General features: G+C 46.4%; 1 protein-coding gene across 5 annotated transcripts in view; it reads left to right on the forward strand.

The window, feature by feature from the left end:
- Positions 1-15,629, forward strand: part of LOC125446949 (beta-1,4-mannosyl-glycoprotein 4-beta-N-acetylglucosaminyltransferase-like) — a 61,090-nt gene that overhangs the window by 10,831 nt on the left and 34,630 nt on the right. Inside the window, exon 1 of one of the 5 annotated variants that reach the window (XM_048520967.2) lies at positions 9,384-9,453. The exons of 1 other annotated variant lie outside the window; for it this stretch is intronic. The gene's annotated coding sequence lies outside the window, so the exon portion shown is untranslated. 3 more of the 5 variants (XM_048520966.2, XM_048520968.2, XM_048520965.2) reach the window with 3 other exon arrangements.

Below are 15,629 nucleotides of genomic sequence, written 5' to 3' on the forward strand. Positions count from 1 at the left end.
CATCCCACAAATGAATAGGAAAAAAATTTTGGTTGTTCTGATGGCCCTTTGATATCCCTCGTCACCACCAGCTGTTTCAGTTTTGCCAGGACCCGATCCTTCTACATCCAAAGTCTGACATTGTCAGCTGTGACCGGCTGTGTCTCCAGAAAATTTAAAACCGCTACAGACTCCTCTGGTGGCAGTACCACTGGGTGTGTGTGTGCCCGGGGTTGGTGGGTGGGTGGGGGGGGGGGGTGCGGTGGTGGCTTCATACATCTGCATTTGCTACTTGGCACTGCTTGTCCTCTTTAAGTAGACCTAGCAGGTGTTTGTGGTCCGTTATTATTAGATATTTACATCTGTAATGATATTGATGGAACTTCCTGACTCCAAAAATGACTGTCAAACTTTCCTTCTCTATCAAGACATATTTGCACTCTGCATTAGCCAAAATCGTAGATGCATTCACTACTGGGCATTCCTCTCCATTTGGTCACCTATGAGCTAATACTATCCCGATGCAGTATGGGGAGGCATTGCATGTCAGTACCAAATCTCTCTTGGGATCATAGTATGGTAACACCTTAGAGGATGATCACTGTTTCTTCATCTCCCTGAAAGCTAAGACTTGGCTCCAGGACCATTTCCAAGGCTGACTCTTTCTTAAGAGTTGATGAAGAGCTACCAGGATGGAGGCCAGATTATGTATGAACATTCCGTAATAATTCACCAGCTCAAGGCAAGACCTAAGCTCTGGTGCAACCTTGGGAGCCAGGGCATCTTTGACTGCTGTCACTATATCTTCCAGTGGGTGCAACCCAGTCTTGTCAACTCTATAGCAAAAGTAAGTCACCTTGGTGTGCAAGGAACATATATTGTTCCCTTCTAAGGGGTACACCCACCTGTGAGAAACATCTAAGGACTTTGTCCAAGCTCTCCAAGTGCTCTTTATTGATCTGCCCTGTTATTAGCATGTCATCTAGATAAATGGTGACCTGGGATAAACCTTGTAAAATATTCTCTATCATCCGTTGAAGAGTTATACAGGCTGATGGTACCCCATGTGGAAGTTTGAAATATCAGTACAAGCCCTAACAGGTATTAATTGTAGCATACTTTGGGGACTCTTCATCTAATCGCAATTGCAAGTATGAATGACTCATGTCCATCTTGATGAAGGACAGCCCCCCTGTCAGCTTCATGTAGAAATACTCTTTGTGAGGGATTGAGCATTTATCCAGCTGCGATTGTTAAACTGTTTGTGTAAAATCCCCACAGAGGTGAACCAACCCTTTGGTCTTACAATCGATATGATTGATGCTGCATTCCACAAGTGTTTGATGATTCCTTTGCTTTCCAGCCAATAAAGAAAACTGGCACTGGGCAGGCCTTGCAGAATCATGGAATTGCTTTCTGGCCAATGCACAAGTTAACCTTGGCTCTTTTGATAGTCCCTAGACCTTCCAGGGAAAGTTTGAGGTATGTAATTAGGACTTCACTCAGGCAGCCATTTTTGAATTGAAAAGAGTTGAGCCAATCTAGACGAAGCTTTGTCAACCAATTTCAGCCAATCAGCTTTAGCCCAAGCCTTTTATTACAATCAGTGGTAATTGAACCAGCTGCTTCTTGTAAGATACTGGAACCGAAGTTGTCCCCTTCACCTGTAAAGGCTCCCTGGTATTGCTGAGGTCTTGCACAAACTTAAAGGTTGGTTCCAGAGAGAAATTTGTTAAAGACTGTTTCTGCCACCACTGAAATGGCTGTGCCAGGATCAACTTCCATTAGAACCAGGTGACCATTTATCCAGATATTTATTTTGATTGGTTCTGCTTGGGATGCTGCTAAGCAATTTAACTGTTCCAAACCAGATGTAGGTGTGCACTGGCCTGAGTTCTCTGACACATTTTCGGTATAGTGGGACTCTTGCTGGCAACAGCTACAATAGATTGCTGGCCTGGATCCTGACCATTTGATCAAAACTTAGATTCATTTTGCAGTATGTCCTGAGTGAGGCTATGCAATTGCCTTCACTCAAGTGGTGTTCCCCAAACTCAGTGTACACTCTCATCAGAGTACCCTGCAACTTGTATGCTCCACTTGCTCGCATTTTCCTATGCTAAAGTTGGAGTGCCTGTTCAATTTCCAATTGGACTTAAGCTAGTAGGTACTTTTACATGGTTACATCAGTAATCCCACATACTAAATGGTCTCTCAGCATCTCCTTAGGGACTAAACCAAAGTTCCATGCCTCTGCCAATTGTCTTAACCAAGTTAAAATCCCACTACAAATTCCGCTGGTTCTTGAATTGCTGATAGCATCTCAGAATTAGAGGAGGCTTGGGGTTGTAATATTCCTTAACTAAATCTATCAATTCTTGAGAGGTTTTAGTATCTGGTGTCTCTGGAAAAGTGAGGTTCCTAATAACCTAAAAAGCTGTGAGCCCACAAGCTGTCAGGAGCTTTACTCATTGCTTTTCTTCTGCCCCAATGTCATTTGCCTGGAAAACAGTAACATAGTCTTTCCACGTTCTGGGCCCAGTCTTTAATGGCAGAATCAAACACGTCATGCTTCCCAAATAACGGTACAACAATAAGTCAAACAATCTACTTAGAGACACGACAAAGTTCTCGTTGTACTGGCATAAAATAAACTCAATCTTAAACCAAGAAGCAGAGTTTTGTTTAAATGCTGAGAGATTTTGAAGTGTTGATGTCCAAATGGATGTCATTGGATGAGTCAGTGAAAGCTAATGTTAAGATGCAGCAAGCAATTTGCAAGGTAATAGGCATGTTAGCATTTATTGCAATAGGATCTGAGGACAAGAGTAAAGATTCCTGGCTTTATTTATATAGCAGCTTGGTGCTGCATAGCATTCTGGTTTCCTTCCCCAAGAGAAGGAATAACCTCTGAAGAATGATTGGAACAGAGATTGACCAGATTGATCCCTGGAATTAGCATGCCTGTCCAGTGAGGAGAATTTGATAAGACTTTTGTGATCTAAAAGAATGAGAGACAATCTCATAGCTACTGATAGAATTCTTAAATTAGACAGGGTGTTGCAGACAGGCTGGAGAGACTCATAACTGGGGATCATGGTCTAAGAATACAGGGCAAGCTATTTGGGACTGAGATGAGGACAAACCTCTTCACTGAGGATGGTGAATCTTTGGAATACTCTGCCCAAAGCCTGTGGTATCATCAAAGAATGTATTCTAGAAAGAGACCAACAGATTACTAGATGCTACTATCAGGGTTTGGGGATTAGCACAGGAATATGGCATTGAAGTCAATGATCAGCCATGATCTAGAATGGCAGGGCAGGCTTGAAGGGCTGAGTGGTCTTTTCCTGCCGCTATGTTTTTAGGAGGATTGTTAACAGAGACAAGGTTTATGGAATGGGAAGTTTGTTAGTAGATACAGTTTAATGTGAAGAAGTGAGAGCAACAGTTAAATATTTTGAGAAGTGACATCAAAGTATGCGAAGTCCCTAATTTGCCAGCCTGATGGGATCATGTGAATAGAAAAACACTGACTGGATTCCTGAACTAATGTTTATTACACAACAGTAAATTCTGATCACAGGTAAACTGCTATGAGCTATCAACATATGGCTCTACTGGACAACTGCAAGTCCCTTTTAAGATCCCTAAATGTACATATAGATAGATAAAGACAAGCATCAAATGTTGGTTTTACGGGCGGAGAGAGAAGAAAACTAGAAACCACAGATCAAGAACACTCGACCACAAGGTCACTGTAATGATCCTTCAGCACATCAAGTCTTTGTGTTCTTCAATCTCCTTTCTCTGGGCTCATTTCACTGCTTCACAGGAGGCACAGGGTGATGGGTACACACACTGCAAAGTCGCTTCGTTATTGCTTAAAAGGAACTGTTTACAGCACTGGTGGGAGAAAATTACTTGCTTTTCTCAGGTATTTCTACTGCAGAAGGACAGAGACATGCACTGATATGCACATACACAGATACACGGACAGAGACACAGGCATACATAGACAGACAGACAGAGGCGCACACACACACATACACAGATATGCACACAAACAGACACACACACACAGACATACATATACATAGATAGGAAGGCACACACAGACTGACATAGACAGACAGTCAGACAGACACATACACACATACCATTTGCCCTTTCAGCAGCCCAAAGACTGCCTTGTTACTTCCTGCATTGTTCACACCCACAAATTGTTCAGTCTCCAAAGAACCAGAATGTTCTCTTCGGGTTGATGACGTCATTGGCATCCACGAATGGTCACAATTGTACAAACCAGTTAGTTGTTGCCGGCCGAATCACACTCTGCACATACACACACCCAGCCCACCCACAACCTCACCATGTGGGAGAGATATTTACAAGTGGCTTCTCCCACTGCTTGAGCAAAGCAGCAGTGTAAACACCATCCACAAGGAGTTTCAGTAATTTGCTTTTTAAAAGTGTAGCAATTCCTTTCACTGCCCCTGGTTTTAAAATAGGCCTTTTCCTATATTAGCCCAATCAAAAATACAGAAATAGAAAGGGTATGGTCTTTAGAAGAGTAAAAAGTGTAATGATGAATACGTATAGGGAGTAGTGAGGTTAGTAACATAACTGTCTGAAGTTTCATGCATCACAGAAACATAACAACACAGGAACCAAGACAACAAAGTGTGGAGCTGGATGAACACAGCAGGCCAAGCAGCATCTTAGGAGCACAAAAGCTGACGTTTCAGGCCTAGATCCTTCATCAGAAAAGGGGGAGGGGGAGAGGGTTCTGAAATAAATAGGGAGAGGGGGGGAGGTGGACCGAAGATGGATAGAGGAGAAAATAGGTGGAGAGGAGAGTATAGGTGGGGAGGTGGCCCCTGCCACCTGCCCCCTCACCCCCATCCCAGGTCCCAAGAAGACTTTCCACATCAAGCAGATGTTCACCTGCACATCTGCTCATGTGGTGTACTGCATCCGCTGTTCCCGTTGTGGCCTCCTCTACATCAGGGAAACCAAGCAGAGGCTTGGGGACCGCTTTGCAGAACACCTCCGCTCGGTTCGCACTAAAACAACTGCACCTCCCAGTTGCGAACTATTTCAACTCCCCCTCCCCCACGGACGACATGTCCATCCTGGACCTCTCTGCAGTGCCACAACAATGCTACACAAAAATTTCAGGAACAGCAACTCACATTCCACTTGGGAACCCTGTAGCCTAATGGTATCAATGTGGACTTCACTAGCTTCAAAATCTCCCCTCCCTCTACCGCATCCCAAAACCAGCTCCACCTCCCCAACCTGTCCTTTGACCTATCCCCTCCTCCCAACCCAAGCCCCACCCCCACCTCCTGCCTACTAACCTCATCCCGCCCCCTTGACCTGCCCATCCTCCCTGGACTGACCTATCTCCTCCCTATCTCACCACCTACACTCACCTTTACTGGCTCCATGCCCGCCTCTTTGATCTGTCTGTCTCCTCTCCACCTATCTTCTCCTCTATCCATCTTCTATCCGCCTCCCCCTCTCTCCCTATTTATTTCAGAACCTCCTCCCCATCCCCCATTTCTGAAGAAGGGTCTAGGCCCGAAACATCAGCTTTCCTGCTCCTGTGATGCAGCTTGGCTTGCTGTGTTCATCTAGCTCTACACCTTGTTATCACAGATTCTCCAACATCTGCAGTTCCTACTATCTGTTTGCCAGGTCCCAGCAAACCAAAAAAATCTGGAGGTATATCAGAATGCCCACAGTGTCAAAACAAGCATTTGGCCCAACAAGTCCACACCAATTCTCCAAAGAGCATCCCATCCAGGCCCATTCCCTACTTCTGCCTTGTGGCCTGCATTTCCCAGGGCCAACTCACCTAACCTGCACATCTTTGGACTGTGGGAGGAAACCAGAGCAAACCCAATGAGAAAGTGTAAACTGCACATAGACAGTTACCCAGAAGCCTAGAGCTATCCTCAGCATTGTCTACTATTTTACCAAATTTCATTGCATCCAAAAACTTTATAATGCTGCTGGTTGAAGCAGTAACTCACAAAGGCTATTGAACTGAAAAGCCACATCAATGCAGGTATTGGTCTAAGAATGTCTACCTACCACCTGTTATTTGAGACAATTTCTTTCAATACATCCATTTTTCCCTAAATTCTATGGGTATCCATCTGAATAGGCCCTAAGGCTATAAAAGAGTATTAGGTGTGCAGAGCAAAAGTACAAGGAGTTCCAAGGACTAGTTCACTGGAGTTGTAATGTACTGGTCATAACGAGGCCAGCCAGCTGGACCTCATAGAATATGATTGTCGCTGTTAATCTGGTCCAATCAGGGAGCCCTGTCTGACAGATATAAGCAAGGGTGTCAAAGATACTCACATTTTGTGTGCTAACTCTGATGAGGCTGTGCCAGAGTCAAGGACCTTCTATGTGTAAATAAAGGATGACTAGGCAATGGGATAGCGGTTATTTCAGGAGAATGGGAAGTAGAGATTTGATTCAGGCTTGAAACATTATGCTGGTTTTTGAACAGGGAAAGACAAGAGCCTTTTGATAATCAAAGATTGGCCGTCATTTTAAAATGCTGTCAGATTGAGGGAAAGTTTAATTAAGTCAGGAACACTTTACTAGAGAGGGGCAGGGACTTCCAGGATCTTTTAAAACTGAATAAATATTTGAAGTAAAGGGATACACCAGGCGATGGAGGGGGTTGTGTGGGAGTTGGTGGTGGTTTGCAGTAGGGGGAATGGTATTCTCATAAATTCAGCAATGAATAAAATCAATGACTGTTCAAAAAGATATTCGTTCGTCTTTCGTTCTCGTTTACAGTCCAAGGAGGGATGTTGTATTTGAGGCTGGAAATAGAGGCTGTGGAGGAGATTCCTGGAAATGGGAATTGCTACACATTAGTGGTCAGGTGCTTATGTATCCACAGTGGTATTGTGGTAACAGTCACAATTCATGAAATCTCTGTCAGAAGCTTGGGGAATCTTCACAAACTCCGAATTAAAGGAGACAAACTTCCAACTGATCTGGAGGTGGGCACAATGAGAGAGGTCCAGTGTGAGAACAGGGTCTTTATGGAGACCAGTCTCTGTTGGGTGTTGTTGTTAGTAAACCAGCTCCACGCCTGCCTGAACATACACTATGGATCCGTCAGCTGCATGCTGGAACTGCTCACTTCGACAAGCTGGTGTTTGCAGGTTTCTGGATGTGGCTGGCAGGAACCCACAGATTAATAAGGGGGATGTTTTTAGTTCATATGGGATAGGAGTCATTTTCTCTTCCTAAAATGGACGTAAAATACCTGCCACCATCCGACAGAAGACATTTCATCGTTTTTAATTAGATTTTAAACATTCATTTATGGGATGTGGGTGTCACAGTCTGGGTCAGCATTCATTGGCCATCTCCAGTTGCCCTTGAGAAGGTGGTGGTGAGCTGCCTTCTTAAATTGCTGCAGTGCTGTGGGCTGACTGACAATGTTGTTAGGGTGGGAATCCCAGAATTTTGACCCAGTTACAGTGAAGGAACAGCAATATATTTCCAAGTCAGGACAGTGGCTTGGAAGGAAGTTTGTAGGTGGTGCTCTTCCCATGTCCCTGCTGCCCTTGTCAGTGGAAGTGGTTGTGGGTTTGGAAGGTGCTGTCTAAAGATCTTTGGTGAATTTCTGCAGTGTATCTTGTAGATGGTACACATTGCTGCTACTGAGCATCGGTGATAGAGAGAGTGGATGCTTATGGATACAGTGCCAGTCAACTGGGCTGCTATGTCCTAGATGGCATCAATCTTCTTGAGTGTTGATGGAGCTAAACTCATCCAAGCAAATGCAGAGGATACCATCACACTCCTGACTTGTGCCTTGTAGATAATGGACAGGCTTTGGGAATTCAGGAGGTGAGTTACTCACACAGTATTCTGAACCACTGACCTGCTGTTGTAGCCATTGTATTTATGTGTTGAGTCCAGTTGAGTTTCTAGTCAATGGTAATCCCCAGGATTTGTGGAGTTTGGACATTCTCCCTGTGTCTGCTTGGGTTTCCACCGTGTGCTCCAGATTTCTCCCACAGTACAAAAATGTACAGTTTAGGTGGATTGACCATGCTAAATTGTCTGTTGTGTCCAGGGATGTGCAAGTTAGGTGGATTAGCCATGGTTGAAGTGGATTTTTGAGGATAGGGTAAAGGGCTGGATTTGGCTAGGATGTTTTTCTATCAGGCAGACTTGACAGGCCAAATCCCTTCTACACTGGTGGGATTCTATGATTCTATGAAGGTCATTGATGAAGCAACTGAAGATGTTTGGGCCTAGGACACTACCCTGAGGAATTCCAGCAAAATTGTCCTGCAGCTGAGATGACTGACCTCCAATAATCACAACAGTCTTCCTATGTGTAGGTATGACTCCAGCCAGTGGAGAGTTTGTCCCTGATATCCATCGATTCCAGTTTTGCTAGAACTTCTTGATGCCACACTTAGTCAAATGCAGCCTCTAAATCAAGGGCTGCCACTCTCACCTCACCTCTGCAATTCAGCCCTCACATTCATTTTTGAACCAAGGAGCTGACTGGTCCTGGTGGAACACAAACTGGGCGTCACTGAGCAGGTTATTGCTGAGCAAGTGCTGCTTGATAGCTCCGTTGATGATACCTTCCATCGCTGTATTGACTATCAGGAGGAGACTGATGGGGTGGTAACTGGCCCGTCGAGATTTCTCCTGCCATTTGTGTACAGGACATACCTGGGCAATTTCCCACATTGTTGGGTAGATTGTTGTAACTGTACTGGAAGAGCTTTGCTAGGGGAGCAGCAAGTATTGGATTGCAAGTCTCAAGTACCACTGCCGGGATGTTGTCAGAGCCCATGCAGTATCCAGTGTCTCCAACCTTTCTTGATATCACATAGAGTGAATTGAATTGGCTGAAGAATGGCACCCGTGATGCTGGGTGACCACCAGAAGAAGCTGAGATGGATCACCCACTTGGTACTCCTGGCTGAAGATTGTTGTGAATGCTTTAGCCTTATCTTTATCTCTGTCTGCTGCAGGTGGTGAGGGAATTAACAAGAGGGGAAAAACATGCTCAACCTCATTGTCCCCAATGAACCTGCTGCAGATAGATTTGTCAATGACAGTAACAGTAAGAGTGAGGACACTTTAAATGGATACAACAGTGATCCCTTTAAGGGAAGACAGAGGGTGGCCCCTTTAAGGGGAGACTTGGGCTGTCCCTTTAAGGGGAGGTATAGGGTGGTCCCTTTAAGGGGAGGTGAGGTGGACCCTTTAAAGGGGAGATAGGGACAGTCCCTTTAAGGGGAGAGTGAGGGCAGTCCCTTTAAGGAGAGAGTAGGGCGGTCCCTTTAAGGGGGAGATGGGGCGGTCCCTTTAAGGGAGAAATAGGGGCGGTCCCTTTAAGCGGAGAGTGCGGGTTTTCTGCGGCGGAGCTCGAGCTGAACGTGAGGGTCTGGCGGTGGGAGATGGGTGAGTGACAGAGGGACGATTCCCCACCCCCGGGGGCGTGTTAGTGACAGAATTCCCTCCCGGGGGAAGAAGAGGGAGAGGAAACAATGGCTGGGAGACAGAGGTGCCCCCGCCCAGGTTGTACCCGGCTGCGGTTAATGGAAGCTCGGTGTTTGTTTACGGGGCGGGGCCGAGCGGGAGAGAGATAGTGACCGGCCCCATCTTTACGCAACTACCCCCCAACCCACCACCTTTCACCCTCACACACACACTCCCCCCCCCCCCCCCCCCATCACCACCACCTTCACCCTCACGACCCGACCCCCCCCCCCACCACCTTGGCCCTCACGACCCGACCCCCCCCACCACCTTCACCCTCACGACTTCCCCCTTGGCCCTCATGACCCTCTTTCCCCCCCCCCACCCCCAACCATCTTCACCCTCTCGACCCGACCCCCCCCCCCCCCCCCAGCCCTCACGACCTGACCCCCCCCCCCCTCCGGCCCTCACTACCCCCCCCCCCCACCACCTTCACCTCACAATCCACCCGCGCCCCCCCCCGCCTTTGGCCCTCACGTGTGTGCGCGCACCCCCCCCCCCCCACACACTTTTTGGACCTCACCCTCTCAGGGGATGGGGGCGCTGGTTGCTGGGAGACACAGGCACAGAGGGCCTGGGTTTTGAGGGTGGGAGGGGTATGTCCCACACAAGGAGTGGGAAGGGAGGTGAGTCTAAGCCCCCTCTCCTGGGTCATGTGCACACCTGGAGATGCAGATTTGGAGGTGGGAGATGGAGTGATTGAGGAGGAAGTGTGTACAAATCCTTGAAGGGAAACTACTTCAACCTTGTTTTTAATAAATTAAACCATTTAAAGACCCTTTCTCAAAAGTAGACTACACGAGATGGGTATCTCCGCTCCTTCCTCTGTAGGTGATCGTCTAGACTTCTGCTGGACAATTCTGCCCAACTCTGGGCATTGATTGCCCTCGAAGAATAGACGTTAAGGCCAGCAGGGCATTTGGGACAAGCTGGCATTTAGGGTTCTACACATGCAGGATTTTGTTATATAACTGGGCTTGTTCTGTTTTGAGCAGCAAAGGTTTAAGGCTGATTTAACTGGGCAAAGCTAGATTGGCATATTTGGCTGATGAGCCAAATGAAAATGAGAATTTATCTTGTCTCGGAAGGTTGTTGTGTCTGCAGTACGTTATCTGAACAGTAGCTGAAAGTCAGCAGTTACTCTGAAAGGCAAATTGGGCAAATACTTGAAGGGGAGAAACTTGCAGGACAGTAGGGAATGAACAAATGAGACATCTTTTGGCGGGTCCACAAGGGCTCATTGGCCTGTCTTTGATTCAAAACCATTTCTATATTGGTACCCAGTTGCTTGTTTTATTTTTGGTTGTTTATCTTTTTCTGAAACTTGTCTCATTTATGTCCTGTGAATGGGGTATGTTTTGCATTATTTTGACTATACCACACTACTGGAACCATTTGTGGGTTTATTGTTATTTAATGCCATGCCAAGTTTTTAATGTTTTCAGGTGTTCATTAATCAATCTGGGCATCCCTGTAAGCACAACAGTAGCTGAAGAACTGTATTTACCACCTCACCTTACCCCAGTGTTGAGTTTGGACTATAGTTGCAATCTGATGATGATCTGCCAGAGGAAACAAGTTTGTTTTTTACAATACCAACTACTTCCTAGTTGCAACTTATTTTAATGTTCTCCTTGTAAAATTGTCAACAGGATTTTGTTCTACAACTTGAATCAACTTAATGTCAAACTGATCATCAAGCATCCTTGGAATTTCTGGAGACATGGGGCTCTTTCTCGGAACTTTAGAGAAGTATATTTGACTGTCAGGATGCTGTCTGACAATGTAATACTTCTCCTGTGTAAGGGAGAGCAAGATCCAGGCTGAGCTGTTTGCCATCATCTTGATGAGAATTTTTGGAAACTTGTTTGTTTTTAAAAAAGAAACACCTAGATTTCAGAAAGGGAGCTGTGATCTTTATCAGTCAAGAATTGCTGTGAATGTGGTGTGCACAACTGTTAGAAGATAAGGGACATGGATTGGGGGCAAAAGTCATAAATTGGAATAGAAATTGAGTGAGAATAAACAGTGTGTTTGGTGATGCATAAAAAGAGGGATTTGAAGGCTATAAGTTCCCAAAATGTTAAGCACAGTATTTAAAGTCTATCAGACCACCTTTTTTTTTTCAGGAAAAGTAAACTAATGAAAAATGTCAGGCTGAATGCTTTGGCCATAAAACACAAGTGGAATGGTATTGAGCTGCTCATTATGGGTAGGCTTGAGGTGAGGGAATTCAGCAGAAATCCTCGAATGAGGTCTGGTATGAGGAGGTAAAAAATATTTAAAGCAGATGTAATTAGAGCTCTTTGGAAACAAATTGAGCAGCACAAATGTGGACTTCACAAGCTTCAAAATCTCCCCTCCCCCACCACATCTCAAAACCAGCCCAGCTTGTTCCTGCCTCCCTAACCTGTCCTTCCTCCCAGCCCCATCTCCTGCCTACTAACCTCATTCCACCCCCTTGACCTGTCCGTCCTCCTGGACTGACCTATCTCCTCCCCACCTACGCTCACCTTTACTGGCTACATCCCTGCCTCTTTGACTGGTCTGTCTCTTCTCTACCTATCTTCTCTATCCATCTTCTATTCGTCTCCCCCTCACCCTATTTATTTCAGAAACATCTTCCCCTCCCCCATTTCTGAAGAAGGGTCAGCTCTCCTGCTCCAATGATGCTGCTTGGCCTGCTGTGTTCATCCAGCTCTACACCACCTTATCTCTCATTTTTCTTGTTTGGAAAGAAAGCCTTGTGCTTTATCTGAGATAATGAGAACTGCAGATGCTGGAGAATCTGAGATAACAAAATGTGGAACTGGATGAACACAGCAGGCCTAGCAGCATCTTAGGAGCACAAAAGCTGATATTTCGGGCCTAGACTCTTTCCTGATGAAGAGTCTAGGCCGAAACATTGGCTTTTGTGCTCCTAAGATGCTGCTAGGCCTGCTGGGTTCATCCAGCTCCACATTTTGTTACCTTGTGTTTATCTACTTTTTTATTCACTGCTTCAGAACTTGCCGAAGGTATTACTTTCTGAAATGTGGTCACTGTTAGTGTAGCAAGCTTGGCAGCCTATCTTTATGCATTAAACTTCCACATGCAGGCTGGTGATCTCCAGAATTGATCATAATGTTGATTTGAGAGATGAATAGTGGCCCTGAGCAATGGGAATGACTCTTTTCCCCCGCCCCCTCCTCCTCCTCCCCCCCACTGGTGACATGGGATCATTCCCATACAAATTAAAGAGCCAGTGAGACTGTTTGAAGATAACCAAGTGTGGGGCTGGATGAACACAGCAGGCCAAACAGCATATTAGGAGGACAAAAGCTGACGTTCCAGTCTTAGACCCTTCAGAAAAGGGGAATGGGGAGAGGATTCTGAAATAAATAGGGAGAGAGGGGGAGGCGGACTGAAGATGGATAGAGAAGATAGGTAGGGTGGAGATAGGTCAGTCCGGGGAGGATGGACAAGTCAAGGGGGCATGATGAGGTTAGTAGGTAGGAAATGGAGGTGCAGCTTGAGGTGGGAAGAGGGGATAGGTGAGACAAGGAACAGGTTAGGGAGGCTGGGATGAGCTGGGCTAGTTTTGGGATGCAGTGTGGGGGGGGGGGGTGGTGGCGGCAGTGGGGTGTGCTGGATTTTGAAGCTGGTGAAATCCACATTGATACCATTAGCCTGCAGGGTTCCCAAGCGGAATATGAGTTGTTGTTCCTGCAATCTACGGGTGGCATCATTATGGCAGTGCAGGAGGCTCAGGATGAACATCTCATCTAAGGAATGGGAGGGGGAGTTGCAATGGTTTGCGACTGGGAGGCGCAGTTGTTTACTGCGGAACGAGCGTAGGTGTTCTGCAAAGTGGTCCCCAAGCCTCCGTTTGGTTTCCCCTATGTAGAGGAAGCCACACCGTGTACAGCAGATGCAGCATACCATATTGGCGGATGTGCAGGTGAACATCTGCTTGATGTGGAAAGTCATCTTGGGGCCTGGGATGGGGGTGTGGGAGGAGGTGTGGGGGCAGGTTTAGCACTCCTGCAGTTGCAGGGGAAAGTGCTGGGTGTAGTGGGGTTGGAGGGGAGCATGGAGCAGACAAGGCAGTCGCGGAGAGAGTGGTCTCTCCGGAAGGCAGACAAAGGTGGTTGGAAAAATGCCTTTGGTGGTGGTGTTGGATTGTAGTGTCGGAGGATGATGCGTTGTATCTGGAGGTTGGTGGGGTGGTATGTGAGGACTAGGGGATTCTCTCTTGGCGGTTATTGCGGGGGTGTGGCGTGAGGGATGTGTTGTGGGAAATGCTGGAGACACAGTTGAGGGTGGTCTCGACCACCACGGGGAGGTGTGGGTGAAGAGTTGTGGTCCTTGAAGAATGAGGACATCTGGGATGTGTGGGAGTGCAATATCTCATCCTGGGAGCAGATGTGGTGGAGGTGATGGAATTTTTGCAGGAAGGTGGGTGGGAGGAGGTGTATTCCAGGTAACTGTGGGAGTCAGTGGGCTTGAAATGGACATTGGTTTGTAGATGGTTGCCTGAGATGGAGACAGAAAGGTGAGGATGTGCTGGAGATGGTCCAGGTGAACTGAAGGTTGGGTTGGAAGGTGTTGGTGAAATGGATGAACTGTTCAAGCTCCTCTTGGGAGCATGAGGTGGCGCCGATACAGTCATCAATGTAACGGAGGAAGATGTGGGGTTTACGGCCAGTGTCGGTGCGCAAGAGGGACTGTTCGACGTAAGCTACAAAGGAAGCAGGCATAGCTTGGGCCCATGCGGTTACCCATGGCCACCCCCTTTGTCTGTAGGAAGTGGGAGGAATCGAAAGAGAAGTTGTTGAGCGTGAGGATGGGTTCGGCTAGGTGGAGGAGGGTGTTGGTGGACGGAGTCTGGTCAGGTCTGCGGGACAGGAAGAAGCGGTAGGCCTTTAGGCTATCTGAATGGGGAATGCAGGTGTACAGGGACTGGATGTCCATGGTGAAAATAAGGTATTGGGGACCAGAGAATTGGAAGTTCTGGAGGAGGTGGAGGGTGTTGGTGGTGTCACGGATGTAGGTGGTGAGTTCCTGGACCAAGGGGGAGAAAATGAGTTTGGTGGGGCCGGAGCAGGCGGCGACAAAAGGTTGACCAGGGAAGGCGGGTTTGTGGATTTTGGGAAGGAGATAGAAGTGGGCTGTGTGGGGTTGCGGAATAATGAGGTTGGAGGCTGTGGCTGGGAGGTAACCTGAGGTGAGGAGGTCATGAATGGTTTGGGACTTTGTTTCAGTAGCTGTTTTTCTGAGAGGTGACAACCTTGGCAATGAGGTGCTTCCTGAGTAATGGCAATTAAACATTAGCCTTCTGCTATATCTCTGCAGAAATGAAACTGAATCCTCTTGTTCAAGTCACTGAGTTGCACCAAAACCCTGTTATTTTTAAAGATATTTGAATAATTCTGGCATTTCCTGTTTGCTAGAATCTCTCCACTACTGAGTGGTGTCATTTGGCTCCTCTGAACAGAAAACAAAAAAAAAGGCAGTGAGCTGATGAACTAAATCAAATGTTTCAGTGCTATGTTCTTGAAGCTGGTGTTTGGCAGTGTTCTAAGCAATCTTCAGTGTAATTCCTGTAACTTCCTTCTCGTTTACACTTTTTACACAAGAAGTCCCATGTCTTTTCAAAACAACATCAGAAAAATAATGGCAATGAATACCACCTGGTGCTGTTGCCCAGAATGACTGATCGTCCATAAGCACCAACCGTTCTGCTCAACTTGTTCCGTTGACATTCCAAACCCCCACCTAAACCGTGTTCACTCATTATCTGCACAGTTACGGCACCAAAAAATGAAAGATTGGATAGTGCTGTGAGGTGGGTTCTAATATTACACTCAAAGTAAAATGACAAATGTCATAAGTTATTGTTTCACCATTAGCCAGTGAAACTTTTTTAAAAAAAAAACTGACATCTGGTGAGACCTGTTGCAGTTGGTTGGCTCGCTGAGCTGGTTCGTTGTTATGCAGACATTTCATTACCCTGCTTGGTAACATCTACTAGTGCAGTTGTTGTTTTTTGGCCTGGTTTTTGAGAGACCAGAATTGTTATCTGTATATGTGAGAGGGTAAGATAATCAATCATGCTG

This window comes from Stegostoma tigrinum, chromosome 38 (assembly GCF_030684315.1).
Source record: "Stegostoma tigrinum isolate sSteTig4 chromosome 38, sSteTig4.hap1, whole genome shotgun sequence".
Taxonomy (NCBI): domain Eukaryota; kingdom Metazoa; phylum Chordata; class Chondrichthyes; order Orectolobiformes; family Stegostomatidae; genus Stegostoma; species Stegostoma tigrinum.